Here is a 19,249-nt window from a genome sequence, read left to right on the forward strand (position 1 = left end):
CCCGGTGGGTCGTAATAGAAAGGGACTCAAGCATTGCAGATGTTGACCATCAGGTGCAACTGACAGTTATGGGCATGTGAGGCATCTTATTAAAGATTGAACAAAAACAGAAGTTGCTGGAAAAGCTCAGCAAGTTTGGCTGCATCTGTGAAGAGAATATCAGAATTAACGTTTCAGGTCCGGTGACCCTTCCTCAGAACGGGTCACAGAACCCGAGACTTAAACTCTGATTTTCTCTTCACAGATGCTGCCAGACCAGCTGAGCATTTCCAGCAACTTCTGTTTTTGTTCCTGATGTATAGCATCCACAGTTCTTTTGGTTTTTATTAAAAATTGAGCTCTGTTTAAAAAGAAGCAATAACATTGCCGTTACTTCAGTACCACAGAATCAAAATTCTGGAAGACATAATCCAACAGGATTATGGAATTATAGATTCACCACACAGACTTCAGCAGTTCAAGGAGAATGCTCACCATAAATTTCTCAAATTCAACAATCATAACAACAAGGCAGCTACATCTCAAATTGATGAATATCAATAGCAGCCTTGGTAGTGATGCCCACATCCAGAGAACCTTGGTTTTTCTAAAACTTTTCAGTGGCAAATAAAATCTATTTGATCTTTGATTTCTTCACAAGATGGTAGTGTCTCCTTAAAATAATGAATTTCTGCTGCCAATTAACTATTTTAATCTCTTATAATCATACTGTCTGTTGTCATGTCTAATGGGATAATCGAGAAACATTAGTCAACTAATTTGATTCAGCATTGAAAGTCCTAATTAAGTATTTCCATACTCAGCTGTTGAATCCATCCAAAATTCTTTTTTGTCTAAGTAATAAAGATCTTCAAATTATGCCGTTACTCAAGGGATGAAAGTCCCCTGATAAGTCTTTAATTATAAGAGAGCGGTTTGAACAGGTAGCTCTTCATCTATGAAGGTTCTGAATCCCATAAGAACTACTCTCCTTTGCAACAGAACCCACAACAACATAGCTTAGGGGCTTGATTTCCAAAGCAATGTCTCATGAAAAGTTACTGAGACAATAATGAATGCAACAGATGTGTTTAACGCCTTAAAGTATGATCTCAACTGGAATGCAACTAAAGATCTAATCTAATCCAAAACAAACAGGCTAGAACCTGTGTTGGTGTTCCTCTATTTCCTGCCAGAGCTTCAGTAGATGTTCAGTAGAACTTATTCAGAATGTTTGAATATTTTCAAAATGTTTGACTGAACTATATCTGAAGAGTCATGATCATTTCACATGACTTAGGCAAGTCTGTGTGCAAAAAGTGTCACTGGCTGCATAATTTTCAGGTCTGGCTTTCAGAGCTTGAAACATAAATTATATTGATTCGATTATATTGAAATCACAGCAAAACATGAAGAACTAGGAGTCTCTAACCATAAGCTGTGTATACGATGCTGTGATATGGGTAAAAGACACAACAAAGAACATAACCGTATCACCCAAAGAAGAAAACAGAATTGTTGAATTTGCCAGTAAGGAAGAAATTTGTTGGTCTCAGGACTCTTGTCAAGGCGCACGTGGTTATAACTTGCTTCCTTTCAAAATATTGCCTTACAATTTTTAAAAAATCTGGACAAGTACTTAGTGCTCATCCAGAGTCACTACTACATTGCTTTGGCTTTGGATTCAAATACAGGCCAGACCAGGTAGAAGTGGAAGATTTCCTTCCCTAAAATTGCTCAGTGATGTGTTTGGGTTTTTAAACAATGATTATTATATGGTTGCCTTTAGGCAAGCTTTTTATTCTATTCAAATTTCACCATCAGCCATGGCAAGATTTGAACATCAGAGTATTAAACTGGTTTTTGGATTACTCTACTAGCCCAACTACTGCCTCCAATGTTTATATCACTTCACTATAAGCTTAGGGCAGCAACACAGAGGTAATATATTTGCAACTTTGGTAACTTGGCTGTCCAAATGTACAGTGTGAGGAGGTATTTAACCGCTAATCTTTAAGCACAGTCACATAAATAGCCTGGCTCATATTATTACAATATTAGTAAATATGGACTATTGAATTTTAATTTCCATCATGTGATTGTTATACCTGTGACCTTTCAAGGACAAAATTGTTTCTTTAAAAGGAAAAAAGCATGGAGCTAAAATGGCTACAGTGGTCACCTGACCACCAATTGTGCAAGCATCATGAGATCCATGTGGGTAAAACAAAACTGTTTTTGTTCTTCATTCACAGGCTGAGAGTATCAATGGCTAGGCACTATTTATTGCCCATCCCTAATTGCCCAGAGGGCAGATTAAGAGTCAACCACATTGCTGTGGGTCTGGAGTCACACGTAGGCCAGACCAGGTGAGGATGGCAGTTTCCTTCCGTAGAGGACATTAAACAACAAGGTGGGTTTTTCCAGCAATCAACTATGGATTCATGGTCACTATTAGAGCCTTAATTCCAGATTTTTTAAAATTGAATTTAAATTCCACCATCTGCCATGGCAAGATTCAAACTCAGGTCCCCAGAACGTTATCTGGGTCTTAGGATTAACAGTCCAGCGATAATACCAGTAGGCCATTGACCCTCTCACCCCTGGCACTAAGATTAGCATTTTATCTAAAGACAGCAGAACTAGGCAACCAAACCAGTGTCAAGAAATTTTCCCCTCCTCTTTCATTTACATTTGTATGATTATTTCACATAACAGGAGAAATAGGCCGGGAAAGAGTACGTTCCAGCTCTTGCTGCCACAAAATCATTTTTCCTTCTCTCTCTTCTGCTGCTCAAAAGCAGTTGACATGCACCAACTTGGAAAAATAATGAAGTTAGACTCAGGAACACACACTGACTTATACTTCAACAGCTGCTTTTGAGCAGCAGAAGAGAGAGAAGGAAAAATGATTTTGTGGCAACAAAAGCTGGAACATACTCTTTCCCTGCTTAATTCTCTTGTTATCTCAGAATACAATAAATTGAGAAAACAGCCATTGCTGAGAACTTAAAAATATCCACAGATTCTGCTACTACTGAGGATACATCACCCATTGAATAACTGTGATCTCAACGACATTTTAAGTTTGTAACCTCTCCCTGTTTACATAAAACACTCTCCCTTTTAAACTTATTACCTATGTGTGAATATGTGTTTGATGATGCATTTTGTTATATTTCCTCAGGGTTAGTAGGTAATGATTCTTTTTTCTCTTTCACTTGAGAAAATCATAGTAAATTGATGCCTTAACTGTGTTTTATTTGAAGTATATGATAGCTGCATGCTAAAAAGAAATATAAATATTTGTTGCAACCAACTGAAAGAAAATTAAAAAAGGAGTCAACTCCACTCCACCTCCTCATTACATCATAACAATATGTGACTTTAATCATTTACAATGGTACAAAATTAGGGTGGCATGGTGGCTCAGTGGTTAGCACTGCTGCTTCACAGCGCCAGGAACCTGATTTGGTTCCACCCTTGGGTGACTGTCTATGTGGAGTTTGCGCATTCTCCCTGTGTCTGTGTGGGTTCCCTCTGCTTGCTCTGGTTTCCTCCCATGGTCCAAAGATATGCAGGCTAGGTAGTTTGGCTGTGCTAAATTGCCCGTACTGTTCAGGGATATGTGGGTTATGGGGGGATGGGTCTGAGTGGGATGCTTTGAGGCTTGGTGTCAACTTGTTGGGCCAAAGGACCTGTCCCCACACTGTAGGGATTCTATGATCTATGAAATTTAATTGGAAATTACACCAGTGAATAAGATAGTAGAACATGCCAATAGAATTGAAAAAGGTGAGAGAAGGCTTGTGTGAAACATAATTCATGGGATTGTTCAGTTCTGTTCCTGTATTGGAGAGAAAATCATCTGGCACTCTACACCTCCCCAGTAGCACTGCAAGTGAGCTGGCATGCAAGGTGAGTCCGAAGATTGGATTGAATGGCTAAGGGACCATGCCTATGCCATTTACCCACCTCTGCTGGAATTTTGCCAACAGCAGCATTGGTGACAGAGAGCCCACACAGCTGTAGGCCAATTTAAGCACTGAAGTGAAAGGTTAGTGGGTACATAAGGAAGGACCTACTCCTACCAGCTGATGGATTGGGGTGAGCACATTGGGAAGGCGGTTGCGTAAACTCTGGCAGTGGGCTCATAGAGGGGTTGATTCAAATTTAGGTCATTGTGGCCAATGGAGGTCCCTCCCAATGAACAGCCCCATCCCTTCCTTGTTTTACCCCATGTATCCACAACCTCCAACCACCCCGTGGTGGCACCTTTCATCACGGCCTGCCTGACCTTGCTTTCCTATTCCATTCAATTGGCCCAGTTATCGCAATATCTCGTCTCTCGTCATTATATTCGTGGGGGATAGGCTGCAGTTCCATCAATGGCCACCATTCCCGATGGCACAGTTGTGTCTGGAGAGTTGTTGGACATCTGATTGGCAGGAAGTTCTTGGAGGCACAACTTCCTCCCATGTGAGATGGAATCTCAATCTGAGGCAATGAACAGTTCAAAATACAGGTCAATGCAGTTTCAGCAATGTAGAAGTTAGCTTAACCCTAACCTCTGTGGTACCACTTCTTCTGCATGAAATTATAACTCAATTTTTAAACTCAGCAAATGGAATAATTCTCCCTCTTTTCACCTTCCCTTTCTACCTTAATAAACCTGTAGTGCAATAGGTTAAAACAGACTATGATACCCTGAGAAAGCTACATTATTAAAGTGATACAACATCATATGATTTTTCAACTTTCTTGAAGTCTCATGCCAGGATGAAGCTACCGTATGAAGTTTCTTATTTAAAGTTAATGTTTTCATTCTCAGCATATTCTGTAAAAAAAAACTCCTATTTTTCACTTTGTCTTTGTTTCTCCACAAAACTATCTGGATTTTACTTTCTTTATTTACCTTTCCCAAGGTGATTATGACACCTCCTTTCCACAGTGTATTTCATAATTATGACCAATAATTACTGGACCGAAACTATTTTGTGAAAAATCTTCATTGATATCAATATTTCACAGCACAAATTATATATCATTAATTTTGAATTAGGTAGACAACTAATGCTATTACTTAATAATAAACTGACCTTTACATCTCCTGTTGTCAGTCCACTAACGTATATTGCAGCTGCAGGAATTTAAGGTTTTGAGAACATCCACTGTTGCTTTGAAGATATTTGTACTAGATAAGTACATGTGTTGAATTATCAGAGCTCCATACAGATATCTGTTAATTTCAGTTTAATATTACATTTATTTTGTCAGAATTCTACTCAATGGAGTCTGACTATGAATAATTGTGTCACAGTGCCTCCAAATGGCATTTTTAATAACTGCAATGAATGAAGTTGGTAATTCCAAGTTCAGGTGAAAATGGATTAGTTTCTTTATTTGTTAATTTAACTGCTACAGCACCCAGATTAGAAAGAGGAAATGCACCCGATGTTCACATCGTGATCCTTTCTAGTATATAAAGAATGCAAGAGATTGTGGGAAATACCACACACACCCAAATTCCAAAAATGTGACGCATTTTTGATATAACCCAAACTTTAGAAGCAAAAATTTGGTGATATTTGAGTTTGTTTAGCCATTGATGCAGGCACTCCCACAATCCAGCTTGCAATTCACAACAAAATTGCTATTCTCAGTACTTATGAAGTAACACCTAATTTTACAGTCACACTGTAGATGTTATCTGGATATTTTCACTTGCGTTTTGTGATCATGAATTGGAACTCAAAACTCTCAATAATAATATTGGCCTATCTTGGAAGCAATAGAACATAGAACATAGAACATTACAGCGCAGAACAGGCCCTTCGGCCCTCAATGTTGCACCGACCTGTGAAACCAATCTGAAGCCCATCTAACCTACACTATTCCATTATCATCCATATATTTATCCAATGACCATTTAAATGCCCTTAAAGTTGGCGAGTCTACTACTGTTGCAGGCAGGGCATTCCACGCCCTTACTACTCTCTGAGTAAAGAACCTACCTCTGACATCTGTCCTATATCTATCACCTCTCAATTTAAAGCTATGTCCCCTCATGCTAGCCATCACCATCCGAGGAAAAAGGCTCTCACTGTCCACCCTATCTAATTCTCTGATCATCTTGTATGTCTCTTTTAAGTCACCTCTTAACCATCTTCTCTCTAACGAAAACAGCCTCAAGTCCCTCAGCCTTTCCTCATAAGACCTTCCCTCCATACCAGGCAACATCCTGGTAAATCTCCTCTGCACCCTTTCCAATGCTTCCACATCCTTCCTATAATGCGGCGACCAGAACTGTACGCAATACTCCAAGTGCGGCCGCACCAGAGTTTTGTACAGCTGCAACATGACCTCATGGCTCCGAAACTCAATCCCTCTACCAATAAAACCTAATACACCGTACGCCTTCTTAACAACACAATCAACCTGGGTGGCAACTTTCAGTGATCTATGCACATGGACACCGAGATCTCTCTGCTCATCCACACTACCAAGAATCTTACCATTAGCCCAGTACTCTGTATTCCTGTTACTCCTTCCAAAGTGAATCACCTCACACTTTTCCACATTAAACTCCATTTGCCACCTCTCAGCCCAGCTCTGCAGCTTATCTATGTCCCTCTGTAACCTGCAACATCCTTCCGCACAATCCACAACTCCACCGACTTTAGTGTCATCCGCAAATTTACTAACCCATCCTTCTACGCCCTCATCCAGGTCATTTATAAAAATGACAAACAGCATGGCCCCAAAACAGATCCTTGCGGTACACCACTAGTAAATGAACTCTAGGATGAGCATTTCCCGTCAACCACCACCCTCTGTCTTCTTACAGTTAGCCAATTTCTGATCCAAACCCCTAAATCACCCTCAATCCCATGCCTCCGTATTTTCTGCAATAGCCTACCGTGGGGAAACTTATCAAACGCTTTACTGAAATCCATATACACCACATCAACCGCTTTACCCTCATCCACCTGTTTGGTCACCTTCTCAAAGAACTCAATAAGGTTTGTGAGGCACGACCTACCCTTCACAAAACCGTGTTGACTATCCCTAATCAAATTATTCCTTTCTAGATGATTATAAATCCTATCTTTTATAATCCTTTCCAACACTTTACCCACAACCGAAGTAAGACTCACTGGTCTATAATTACCAGGGTTGTCACTACTCCCCTTCTTGAACAAGGGAACACCATTTGCTATCCTCCAGTCTTCTGGCACTATTCCTGTAGACAATGATGACATAAAGATCAAAGCCAAAGGCTCTGCAATCTCCTCCCTAGCTTCCCAGAGAATCCTAGGATAAATCCCATCCGGCCCAATAAATAAAGCAATAGAGATGAAAGCTATTTGATTAATTACACACATATGTAAACATTCTAAATTCCATGTATTGGTCACACGGAAAAGACTAACGAGCTCCTGCACTGAGATTATAAATGCACTGCACAGCAGTGTGTATCCTGCATGAAGCGAAGCTCTAAAATGTAGTTAATTTAATCAGAGGAAGTTCTAACCTAATAGGAATAGGAGGAGAAATTGTTCCTGCTCTGATCCAGAATGCTGCAGGCATCTCACAATAGGAAATGGATATGCACTCTCAGCCATGGTATAATCATCTAGATTATCCACAAGAGAAGTGGCTTCTGCATGAGTATCTTGAAACAGCCCTACAGCAAACCTATAGGAAAACATATCAAAAGTGCTTCAGCAAATGCTGTTGTGATAAAAGCCTCGACATGCAGGGTTTGTCTGTCAGCATCATTTCTAACCCAGAGCCACTTTAGTAATGGTTAGGATAATAGGAATGGCAGTAGGTCATTCTGCTTCTTGAGACTGTTAAGCCAATCCATTAGTTAATGGCTGAATTGTATCTCAACTCCAATTAGTTACTTGGCATTCTGTCATCTGTAAGATTTTGCCAACTCAAACATCTTGTAGAAAATGCACTACAGGTATTATTATGGATAAAAATTAGGAGCATCCAAATTCTATATCAAGGTGCATGACATTACATGCATTGAAGAATCACTTCTGTCTGATCACAGATGCTCTAATTTTTTTCATTAATTCAGTATAAATGGCAGAGGATAAAGGACTTTACGTGAATGCTGAGCTGATATAGGTGGTGACTCTGATGAAAAGTGATTGGGGAGGTTCAAATATGGAGTTTCAAGGAAGGTGGACATATAGTTGGGAGGCAATAGCGCATTTAAGAGCTCTGGAGAAGTGAATATTGGAGGTGGTCCATTAGTTTGCAAGGATGGGAGGGCCAAAGGGTGTGTTTTTATGAAGAGGGATGATGGTAACAAATTTGACAAAGAACTGACAGTTCCTGAGGGGAGAGAATCATTAACCAAAGCAGCTCACATGGGAGCTAAGAAGGGAAGTTAGGTGTCCAGTAATTTGAATTAATAAGGCTGCAATAGCACTCAGAAACTGCCTTAACTGCTGACTACTTTCAACATTTTCTGTTTTTATTTCAGATTTCCAACATCTACAGTAATTTGCTTTTGCTGCAGAATTTTATTTGATTAGCTGCTATGAATCTAGGCATTAAATCAAACAAATGAGAGCAATATCTCTAAATGGATTCAATACTTAAATGTACCTTCAATTTGGTACCTTTCCAAACTGAAAAGGACAATAAGCATATAAATGTAGACATGAAAAGAAAGGAGCAACCTTTCACAAAAATTATGACTGTTCTGCCTTGACATCTGATTCAAATGATTCTTCAAAATCCATCCCTTTAGGTTTTACTCAAGAGTGAATGACATAAAAAAGAGATGATGGACAAGAATGATCACAAAGGATGGAGACTTGTTTAAATTGCTGAAATTTTATCATGAAGACTTCAAGATTAAAAATGTACTGCTATTCTGTAAGTTAGAAACTCTGACTCCTTTCGTTGACGCTTCACTTGGCAGACGTTGATTACCATAATGCAGATCGCCTTACTCTATATTCAACTTTGTAATGAAGGCTTAAATGTAGACAGAAAGAGATTCTGAAAATAATGAACAAACAGTTGGACAAAACTGCTGGGTTGGCTCCCTCTGAAAAAGCTCCAGATGACCTTATAGGGCAACTTGTTCCTGAAATACCAGTGAAGATTTATCTTTTCTTTGACACGGTTTGAAAATTCTGTGTTCTGTTTAGGAGCATTGCCAAATATGGGAACTCACATTCAACCCAGAATCTCTTGTCATGAACCTTGTCATTCTGGCTGTATGCCCTAATGAAAACTGAAAGGACGGTGCCAAGTCTTGTCGCTCATGACTGTGTTTGGTTACATCAATTATTTGGTCAGAGAATATATCTTTGAGGCAGCAGAGAGGATGCGTACTGAACTATACACACTCACTAAAGGAGCTGTGCACTAAAAGCACTTTCCTATTAAGATCAATTCATATAATATCTTCTTCTGCAGATAATATCCTTGAGCATTTGAGAGTTGCCAAACTGTGACTTATGCCAAGACTTTGATACAGTACAGTGTAGCAAACAGGCCTCAAGTCTATCACAACCAGAACAAGGATTGTATCCTATACTGTTGGTGCTATTCAAAATGAAACAATAGAGTCCCCCCGAGCCCCATACTGAGTTGTATATGATAGATCACAAGTTCTTCCTGAGGTTTGTTTCCATGTTTCCTTTAAAAGCAGTCAAAATAATATTCCTAATCTTTGCAAATAGATAAAATAACTACATGTGTAAATCTGCTGTCCTGGAATCTGGCGTCAATGAACAAACTCAACGAAACACTGACAATAGGCAAAATGAGATGCTTCAAAGATGTGTCTAAAGATCAAATTGTTAAAGTTATCTACATATGCATTTAAAATGTATGCATTTAAAATGTATGCATTTTAAGCAGTAAGCTAAGGTTCTTTTGCAGTTAATTTGAAATATCTGGATCAGAAAACAATTGTAGAACAGCATTACTGTATTACAGAGAATGTCAATACTGAAATTTTTAAAATTATACCCTTGGATATACTTTTCTGGCCCAGTTAGATGCCCCATATTGTCCATCTTTGGATCTATTTACCTGTGTGAGCAAGAGCTTTCCAAGTATGCATTTCATAAAAGGCAAGCTAAAAAGCCAAGTGAATGATGAAAGTTAACATAAAGCAGAATATTACAGATACGTGAAATTGAAATAAAATCAGAAAGTGCAGAAGAAACTCTGCATGTCTGTCAGCATCTGTGAAGAGAGAAATAGAATTCAGAGCCCAAGCAGTGTTCCAAATATGTGTTCTTTCCACAGATGCTGCCAGACCTGCTGAGTATCTCCAGCACTTTCTGATAAAAGTTAATTTTCATGCTTGGAAATGAAAATGACAACGCAGTGTCCAGATTTCGAACAACTCTCCAAAGAAGCTCATCTTCAGAGGTTGTAAGAAGTATTCATTTTTATTTACGGAAGAAATTGATTTTAAATAAATAGCTTGTTTTATTATTTTGAACATTTTTGATATAAGGAAGTTTCATTAACTTAATAACTTATTATCAAAAACTTCATATATTTTTGATAATCAAATATCCTCTTTTGTTGACAGTTAAGTATGTTTATGAATGTTGCAATAACATGGTGTTGCATAGAAATCCATAAATGTGTCACTGACTTGTTTTTCATTCCTATTGTTATTTGACTAATTGCAATGTGGTATTTAAGATATTGTGACTTTGGCTAATTTTTTTAAAAATGGCTCCTCTTGTCATTAATGTTATGGACCCTGAAATATCCGCTTCCTGTCCCAAGCACAACTGCCCAGCAGTCCATGACCTTCGTTTGGAGGACATAGGCACTATTCCCAAATAATTCCCATTGGAAACTTGTTTAAGGCCAGGCTACTGTGTATCCATGTCCTAGAGGAATTTCTGGCTCTTCCATACAACTACCTTAGATAGAATGAAAACACAAAGAACTGCAGATGTTGCAGATACACAAAAACAGAAAGTGCTGGAGAAACTCAGCATGTCTGGCAGCATCTGTGGAGAGAAAACAGAGTTAGTATTTTGAGTCCAGTGACCCTTCTTCAGAAGAAATTTCTGTTTTTGTGTGTACCTTAGACAGTAGACTGAAGATATCGGCTGTTATACTACAGAGATCATAGACCCAATCATTCTAAGTCCCAAGTTCAGTGATAACACGCTGATTACCTTGACTAAAAAAGATAAAACAGAACAATAAAGATTCAAAGGAATTTTTCTTTTATTCTTTCATGCCAAGTGGGCATCACTGTCAAGGCCAGTACTTGTTTACAATCCCTAATTGACCTAGACTAAATGGCTTGGTACAGCACTTTAGAAGGCAGCTTACTATGAGTCTGGAGTCACATGTAGGTCAAAACAGGGTAAGAATGGCAGATTTTCTTCCCACAGGGATGTCAGTGAAACAGAGTTTTTACAACAATTGTTATACCGGTCAACATTACTGAGACTAGAGATAGTAGGAACTGCAGATGCTGGAGAATCCGAGACAACAAGGTGCAGGGCTGGATGAACACAGCAGGCCAAGCAGCATCATAGGAGCAGAGAGGCTGACGTTTCGGGCCTAGACCCTTCATCAGAAAAGGGGGAGGGGAAGGGGGTTTTGAAATAAATAGGGAGAGAGTGGGAGGCGGATAGAAGAGGGATAGAGAAGAGGATAGGTGGAGAGGAAACAAACAGGTCGAAGAGGCGGGGATGGAGCCAGTAAAGGTGAGTGTAGGTAGGGAGTTAGGAAGGGGATAGGTCAGTCCAGGGAGGACGGACAGGTCAAGGGGGCGGGATGAGGTTGGTCGGTAGGAGATGGAGGTGCGGCTTGAGGTGGGAGGAGGGGATAGGTGGGAGGAAGAACAGGTTAGGGAGGCAGGGACAAGCTGGACTGGTTTTGGGATGCGGTGGGGGGAGGGGAGATTTTGAAACTTGTGAAATCCACATTGATACCATTGGGCTGCAGGGTTCCCAAGCGGAATATGAGTTGCTGTTCCTGCAACCTTCGGGTGGCATCGTTGTGGCACTGCAGGAGGCCCAGGATGGACATGTCGTCTGAGGAATGGGAGGGGGAGTTGAAATGGTTCGCGACTGGGAGGTGCAGTTGTTTGTTGCGAACCGAGCGTAGGTGTTCTGCAAAGCGGTCCCCGAGTCTCCGCTTGGTTTCCCTGATGTAGAGGAAGCCACACCGGGTACAGCGGATGCAGTATACCACATTGGCAGATGTGCAGGTGAACATCTGCTTGATGTGGAAAGTCTTCTTGGGGCCTGGGATGGGGGTGAGGGAGGAGGTATGGGGGCAGGTGTAGCACTTCCTGCGGTTGCAGGGAAAAGTGCCGGGTGTGGTGGAGCTGGAGGGGAGTGTGGAGCGGACAAGGGAGTCACGGAGAGAGTTGTCCCTCCGGAAAGCAGATAAAGGTGGGGAGGGAAAGATGTCTTTGGTGGTGGGGTCGGATTGCAGATGGCGGAAGTGTCGGAGGATGATGCGTTGGATCCGGAGGTTGGTGGGGTGGTACGTGAGGACGAGGGGGATTCTTTTTTGGTTGCGTGGACGGGGTGTGAGGGATTCCCACACCCCATCCACGCAATAAGAACCAAAAAAGATTGTCTAGGGTCTAGGCCTGAAACGTCAGCCTCTCTGCTCCTATGATGCTGCTTGGCCTGCTGTGTTCATCCAGCCCTGCACATTACTGAGACTAGCTCAGTTTGCAATCTTTGTAAGTTATAAATCTCTGCGATCCAGAGTAATTAATAGGAAATTGATTTTGAAACAACTGGCAGCAAACAATTGTTCTTATCCACCTTTCAGATATCTTCTTTCGCTTGGTACCATTGAAAGCATGATCTGGAAAAGAATCCAAATCTAGTCAGTCAGGCATTCACCCATCTTAGGGGAGCCATTGAGACTGCTGTCTTAGTTCATTTGAGAATAGTGGGCTCTTATCTCAGTTACTGTTTTGAATGTTTGAATACTAACAATCTGACTCGTCCACTTATTCAAGCATTCCAGAGAGTGGGAGTTCCAACAGGAAACCCATTGGTGTTGGTAACTGAGCTGGAGGCAAAAATAAATAATATACAATTGGCACCAAGTCCTTACCTGAGGCTGGGAAACGATATTGGAAAATATATCAATGTACAGTGTTTATTATTATTCAGCAGGCAGGGTGCAAACTCTGCTTAGCTCCTGTTGTCAATTGTGTAAATACAATCTGAGACACAGGTAATGGCAAGCAGGAAACATAGGCTACGCTGCTGCTGACTTATAATTGCATTTAGATAGTTACTGGAAGACTCACATTCTAATATTTTACAAACATGAATTTTCTTGCAGAACACAATGATAAGTAAATAACACCTGGTATGTGTTTCAGAAATCCTGCTGAATTGTTCTGAACTAGTAACATCTGATAAAATATAATTAAGTGCCCATGATGACTGAAACTGATTATGACCAATTTCATACAATTTGATACTGATTTAAAAATAGTACATCTTTCATAATTTTCTGCTCCTTAGTTTTTTAACTTCTTTAGCCTACATTCTTTTGAAGTAAATCTAATTTTCCTTGTTCTCCTACACACATTCACAAGTTCAATATTCTGATGGAGGGTAGTGAGGGGGTGGTGAATTGTCACTGGACTAGCCATTCCTTCCACCACCTGTTCCCTTCAGGTGAGGCTCACTGTCAGGAGTGCAGGATGTGCTTAATTGCCAAAAGCAACTCTCAGCCAGACCAAAAGGAACAAGAAATTATCTTGAATTTATGAGAAAAATTTTATCCCCTCAGACCTGTGCTATCCAGCCCAGTAGTTCTACCTGCTGCAAGCTAACTGTTGGTTTAAACATTACAGTTAGGATTTTCTGTATCACCTCTTCTGACACAAAATGGAAACACATTCCACACTCCCAGGGGCAGCACAGTGGTTCAGTGGTTAGCACTGCTACCTCACAGCACCAGGGTCCTGGGTTCAATACCAGCATCAGGTTCCTGTCTGTGTGGAGTTTGCACATTCTCCCTGTTCCTCTGTAGGTTTTCTCTCACAGTCTAAAGATATGCAGGCTAGGTAGAGTAGTTGTGGAGAATGCAGGGTTACAGAGATGGGGTGGGTCTGAGTGGAATGCCCTTCAGAGGGGAGGTGAGAATTCAATGGGCTGAATAGCCAGCTCCCACACTGTAGGGATTACATACATAGCTATTGCTTTTCCACCATAAATTCAAGTGTTCAGAAAGTCAGAAACTGAGGTCTGGAATTTCCCCAAATGTGATTCTGGTGTGTTTCAGGATCACTGAAGTAAAAAGTTGTAATCTATTTCTGACTCCAAATAATTTTATCCAGACATGTTATCATCCCTTTAAAATTGCTTGAAGGCAGGTACTGAAATCCCGCAATTCTCCACATTAACAGAACTTTACGATTATTGTTGAATGCACGTTATTAACATATATACATCCATCTCCATTTTACCTTTTGCATTTATTTTATGGATTACAGACACCAAAGGGATAAAATCCCTCTGACAAATTAATACGTGACTTCCTGTTTCTATCCATAATTAATAAGCTACTAATTGAAATGTGATCTTTGGAAACAGTAGGGCCTGTACCTTCCTACACTGCCATCCTCTTTCCACTTAGAAACAAGTAAGGTAATGACCTGATTCCAGTATTGATGTGGGTTTGAAATCTGTCATTTCTAAATTGCAAATTAATTAATAGTGGTGAAAATGTGCATTCATCTATTTGTTAATTAGAACAGAATTTTGCTCTATAACTTCACTCTGTGAATAATGCAACACAACCTCTCGTGTTTTTGATAACAGAAGCACACTTTATTCATAAATATTTAAAAGCAAATGGCTACAAGAGGAGGTCAGAGGCGAGGAATACTGCAGCAAGTAACTCACCTTCTGACTCCCCACAGTCTCTCCAATGTCTACAAGGTACAAGTTGGGACAAAGCAGCCTGCTTGATTGGCACCACATCCAAAAACATTCAGACTCTCCACCACTGATGGTCAGTTGTAGCAGTGTGCTCTGCAGAATTTCACCAATGCTCCTTCCAAACCCACAACCACTACCATCGAGAAGGACAGGGCAGCAAATACATAGGAAGTACCATCACCTGCAAGTCCCCCATCAAGCCACTCACCGTACTGACTTGGAACTATATCACTGTTCCTTCAGTGTTGCTGGGTCAAAAGCCCAGAACTCCTGCCCTCATGATATTGTGGGTCTACCTACACCAGATTGACTGCAGTGGATCATTGCAGGTCTCCACCAACTTCTCAAGGGCAACTAAGGGCAGGCAATAAATGCTGGCCCAATTAGTGATGCCCACTTTCCACGAGTGAATAACACAAATAAAACTGTGGATGTTGAAGATCTGAAATACAAACAAAAAGTTCTAGAGTAATTCAGAAGGTCTGAATTTTCCAAAGAATAGTCATTGGACTTGAAATGCTAACTCTGTTTCTCTTTTTCAGTGTCAGTATCATAAGGACTCCCAGCATGAAACAGAGTGGGAGTGGACAGAATTTGTAGAATATAACTGGTATGTTAAAGAAATAACTTATCAATGCTACTGTATGCTACTGTTGGATCATTACAATTACAGGTACAGCTGTGGGAAGTAATTGTTGCTCTTAGTCTCTCACTTGAGCAACTTAATGGAGTCATGCATCAAGTTCAGGAACCTTGATCTTCATTCTGACAATTAAACTTTGCATAAGCACTATTTTGGAATCCAGCAGCTGTAATAAAGACCTTACACCAGCACTGGGCAATACCTATGTTAATTCAGCCTACACAATTAAATCAGCAGAGATTATTTATTATTGGATAATAATCTGACAGCTAACATTGCTTCTTCTTGAATGAACCTACTTCATTTAGGTCAGTCCTGAGCCAGAGTCTCCCATGCCACTTATGTTTGACCTCTTCAAGGATGTTTTGAGGACATCCCTAAACCATTTGCACTGTCCACCTGGGAGTGTCCTGCCATAACTGACTTCTGAATTGTGCAGTTGCTTTAGAAGTCTGATGTCAGGCATTCAAACAATATGCTGTGTTGAGCAAAACTGGTTTTGACTGATTAGAATCTTGATACAGGGCAAGTAGCTTTGAGAGAGGGTAGAGCTGTAGAGCAGAGGGTAAAGCCTTTCTTGCCAGAGATTTAGAGGATCTTTCAAAGGCACCACAGCTGGTAGTTCTCCACATTTTTGAGATGCTTATCATAGGTGTCCAGGTTTCTCAAGCATATAGGAGGAAGGGGAATCACTACTAACCAGTAAAACTTAGATTCCCATTTGTGATCCTTGTCTTCAAATCTTCTTTTCCTAAGAACTGGCACATTGAAGGTCATTATTAATATTTTTGCTTATGTCTGCCTTTGTCAAGAGGAGGCACCCAAAATATGGAAGTCAATCTTTCCAGGACCTTGCCATTGACCTTTATAGAGGAGGACGTGTTGCTGCAAGATCTTCTCCAATCAATTATATCAAATTTACATATAAAACAGATAGGGTAATGTATTTAAAAGCACATTTTAAAAAAAATAGCTCCTGTTTCATTTGTGACCCAATCAGGTGAAAAGAGTGAATATACTTGATGGCAATGCAATGGATTAAAACCAGGATGTGAAAGATGCCCAAGTTCTGACAATTAATAGTACTAGATTGCTCCAATTACTTTCTCTTTCTGTTGTGCAGGCTTGGTCCTAGATGGTGCCAATCTTCCAGTGCTGTTGGAGTTGCATGCATCCAGACAAGTGGGGAGTATCCATCACACTCCTGACTTGTATCTTGAAGATGCTGAAAAGATTTTGGGGAGTCAAGAGGGGAGGTTTAAGTGAGAGGGGAAAGATTTAAAAAGGACCCGAGGGGTAACTTTTTCAGGCAGAGCATGGTGCATGTGTGGAGTGAGCTGCCAGAGGAAGCGGTGGAGGTGGCTACAACGACAACATTTAAAAAGCATCTGGATGGGTATATGAATAGGAAGGGGTTACAGTGATATGAGCCAAATGCTGGCAAACGGGACTAGGTCAGATTGGGATGTCTGGTCAGCGCAGACAAGTTGAACTGAAGGGTCTGTGTCCGTGCTGTAATGATTCTATGACACTAAACAAGGACGGGCAACCCACATTCCGCATGTGAATTTAAAATATTGGGGAGAATCAGTTAAGTACAACTTAAATCTCTATGAATTGATAGCATTAGGAACTAAGTTGAAAACTTTAGTCACAGTTTGAAAATTTATCTAAATCATTTTCTATATGTAAATATTGTTTTTTGCTTTCATCATGTTCTAATCTATTATTCTAATATTATATTGTGGTGTTAAAGAAATTACACAGATTCACATGACTATATTCCTGTGACCGACCACCTTATTAACCAAAATTTTAAAAATCTATCAAGCCAAATTTCATTCTGGGAACTTGTCCAGTAGAATCATCACCCGGGGTCATAACAGCATCCTGAGCACAAGCCTATCCATTTGCTTTAGTTTCAAAGATCAACTCTGATTTTTAATGTCCAGATAGTGGTCACACTATCTACAAGAGGCATCATCTTTCCTCCCTTCATAAATCCAAAAATCAGACACGTCGAAGAGAAATTAACCTGCTTGATAAAGACAGTTCAAGAATGTAAATATGTCAATGACCATGGGTTCCTCAAATTTTGGCAGCCATTTAAATGTAATGCTTCCACATGGAATTTCCTTTAGCTCAGGAAATCCAGTAGCTAAAGCAGGGCAGGAGCTGCAAGTTCCAGCAAGTGAGCATTTTTCTGAGACTGCCTATGAACCAGGAAGAGCTGGAGAATCAAAAACAGAAATTACTGAAAAAGCTCAGCAGGTCCAGCAGCATCTGTGAAGAGAGATCAGAGTTAATGTTTTGGGTCTAGTGACCCTTTCTCTGAACTGATGGTAGCTAGGAAAATATTGGTTTATATGCAGAAGGTAGGGTTGGGGGAGTGGTGTTAAGGAGTAAATAATAAGTGGGGATAGAACCCAAAGAGAGATAACAGTTGGACAGACAAAGGAGTGGATAACAATCTGGCTGGGAGGGTGAATAGCTATTAGTGGGGACTGTTAGTGACCAACAATGGGTTGGGTGTAATAGCAAACTAAGTGATAGCAAGGCCTGGTGTGTGGGGATTGGAGTAAGGACATGGGAGAGCTCAAGTTATTGAACTCGATATTGAGTCTAGAAGACTCCAGAACTCCAAGCAGAAAAGGAGGTACTGTTCTTCCAGCTTGCACGGAGACAGATGTTGGTCAAGGAATAGGGTTGTGTGTTGAAGTGGCAGGTGACTGTAAGCTCAGGGTCTTTTTTTTTGTAGACAGGAGCTGGGGAATATTCACCTCTCCAGCCCAAACAAGTCATGATCAATCAGTTCACCCTTGGATCATATACTCAATATAGCACAGATGTGACCGGTAGGTTGGCAATCTTCCGAGTATTCCCAGGTTTACCATCCTCCTTAAGTATCAGTACCAAGAGGTCTATGGAATTACTATACAGACTGCATCAGGTGCCACTCTTAACATTGTCTGAAATTCTGCTTACTAAGGAAAGGGCTGTTCAGCTCATTTCTCTCCTGCTTCTGAAATACTATTTAAGGCCAGTATGAAATCCAATTGTCCTTTTGAACAATATCTGGAAGATTTCACAGTACAGTACTTGTTGAGCAAGCTGCACCTGCCAAGACCCCAGACAACTATACATGTTTAGTTACTGTCTATGTTGCAGGGAACCAGATCGACAGCCATCTGAACACACCACATAATCTCCTCTCCTTCAAGAACTTGCAATTATTTGCCTAAAGTTTGTTTTTCTTTGACGTGAATGTCTGCAGAGTGAAATCGGTTTGCTGCGACCTCTCACCTCCACCTCCTTTACTTGCAGTGTTTTGGCCTAGATTATTTAAAGGGGTAAACATTTATAATCTTTAATTTACAAACTGTGTTAACTAGTTCTGCATCTTCATTTACTATAAAAAGAATAATCTAATAAAAATTAATTAGTTAATGGTTTTTTCCAAGTTAAGTCTAAGAGAAAGCACAGAATTGACTGTTTAGGGAACTGGATAAAACAATTACAATATTGTACATTGTGACCCATGGAGTATTGAGACTAGAGAAAGACAGTGCATTCCTGCCATCTTGGTCATACCAAGGTAGAAATGCTGACACAAAATAAGAGAAAACAACAAGCTAATAATTTATAGTTTTATTTATATTTTAGTTTACAAAAACCATTTCAC

The sequence above is a fragment of the Rhincodon typus genome, chromosome 29 (genome assembly GCF_021869965.1).
Source record: "Rhincodon typus isolate 14 chromosome 29, sRhiTyp1.1, whole genome shotgun sequence".
In the NCBI taxonomy this organism is placed as follows: Eukaryota; Metazoa; Chordata; class Chondrichthyes; order Orectolobiformes; family Rhincodontidae; genus Rhincodon; species Rhincodon typus.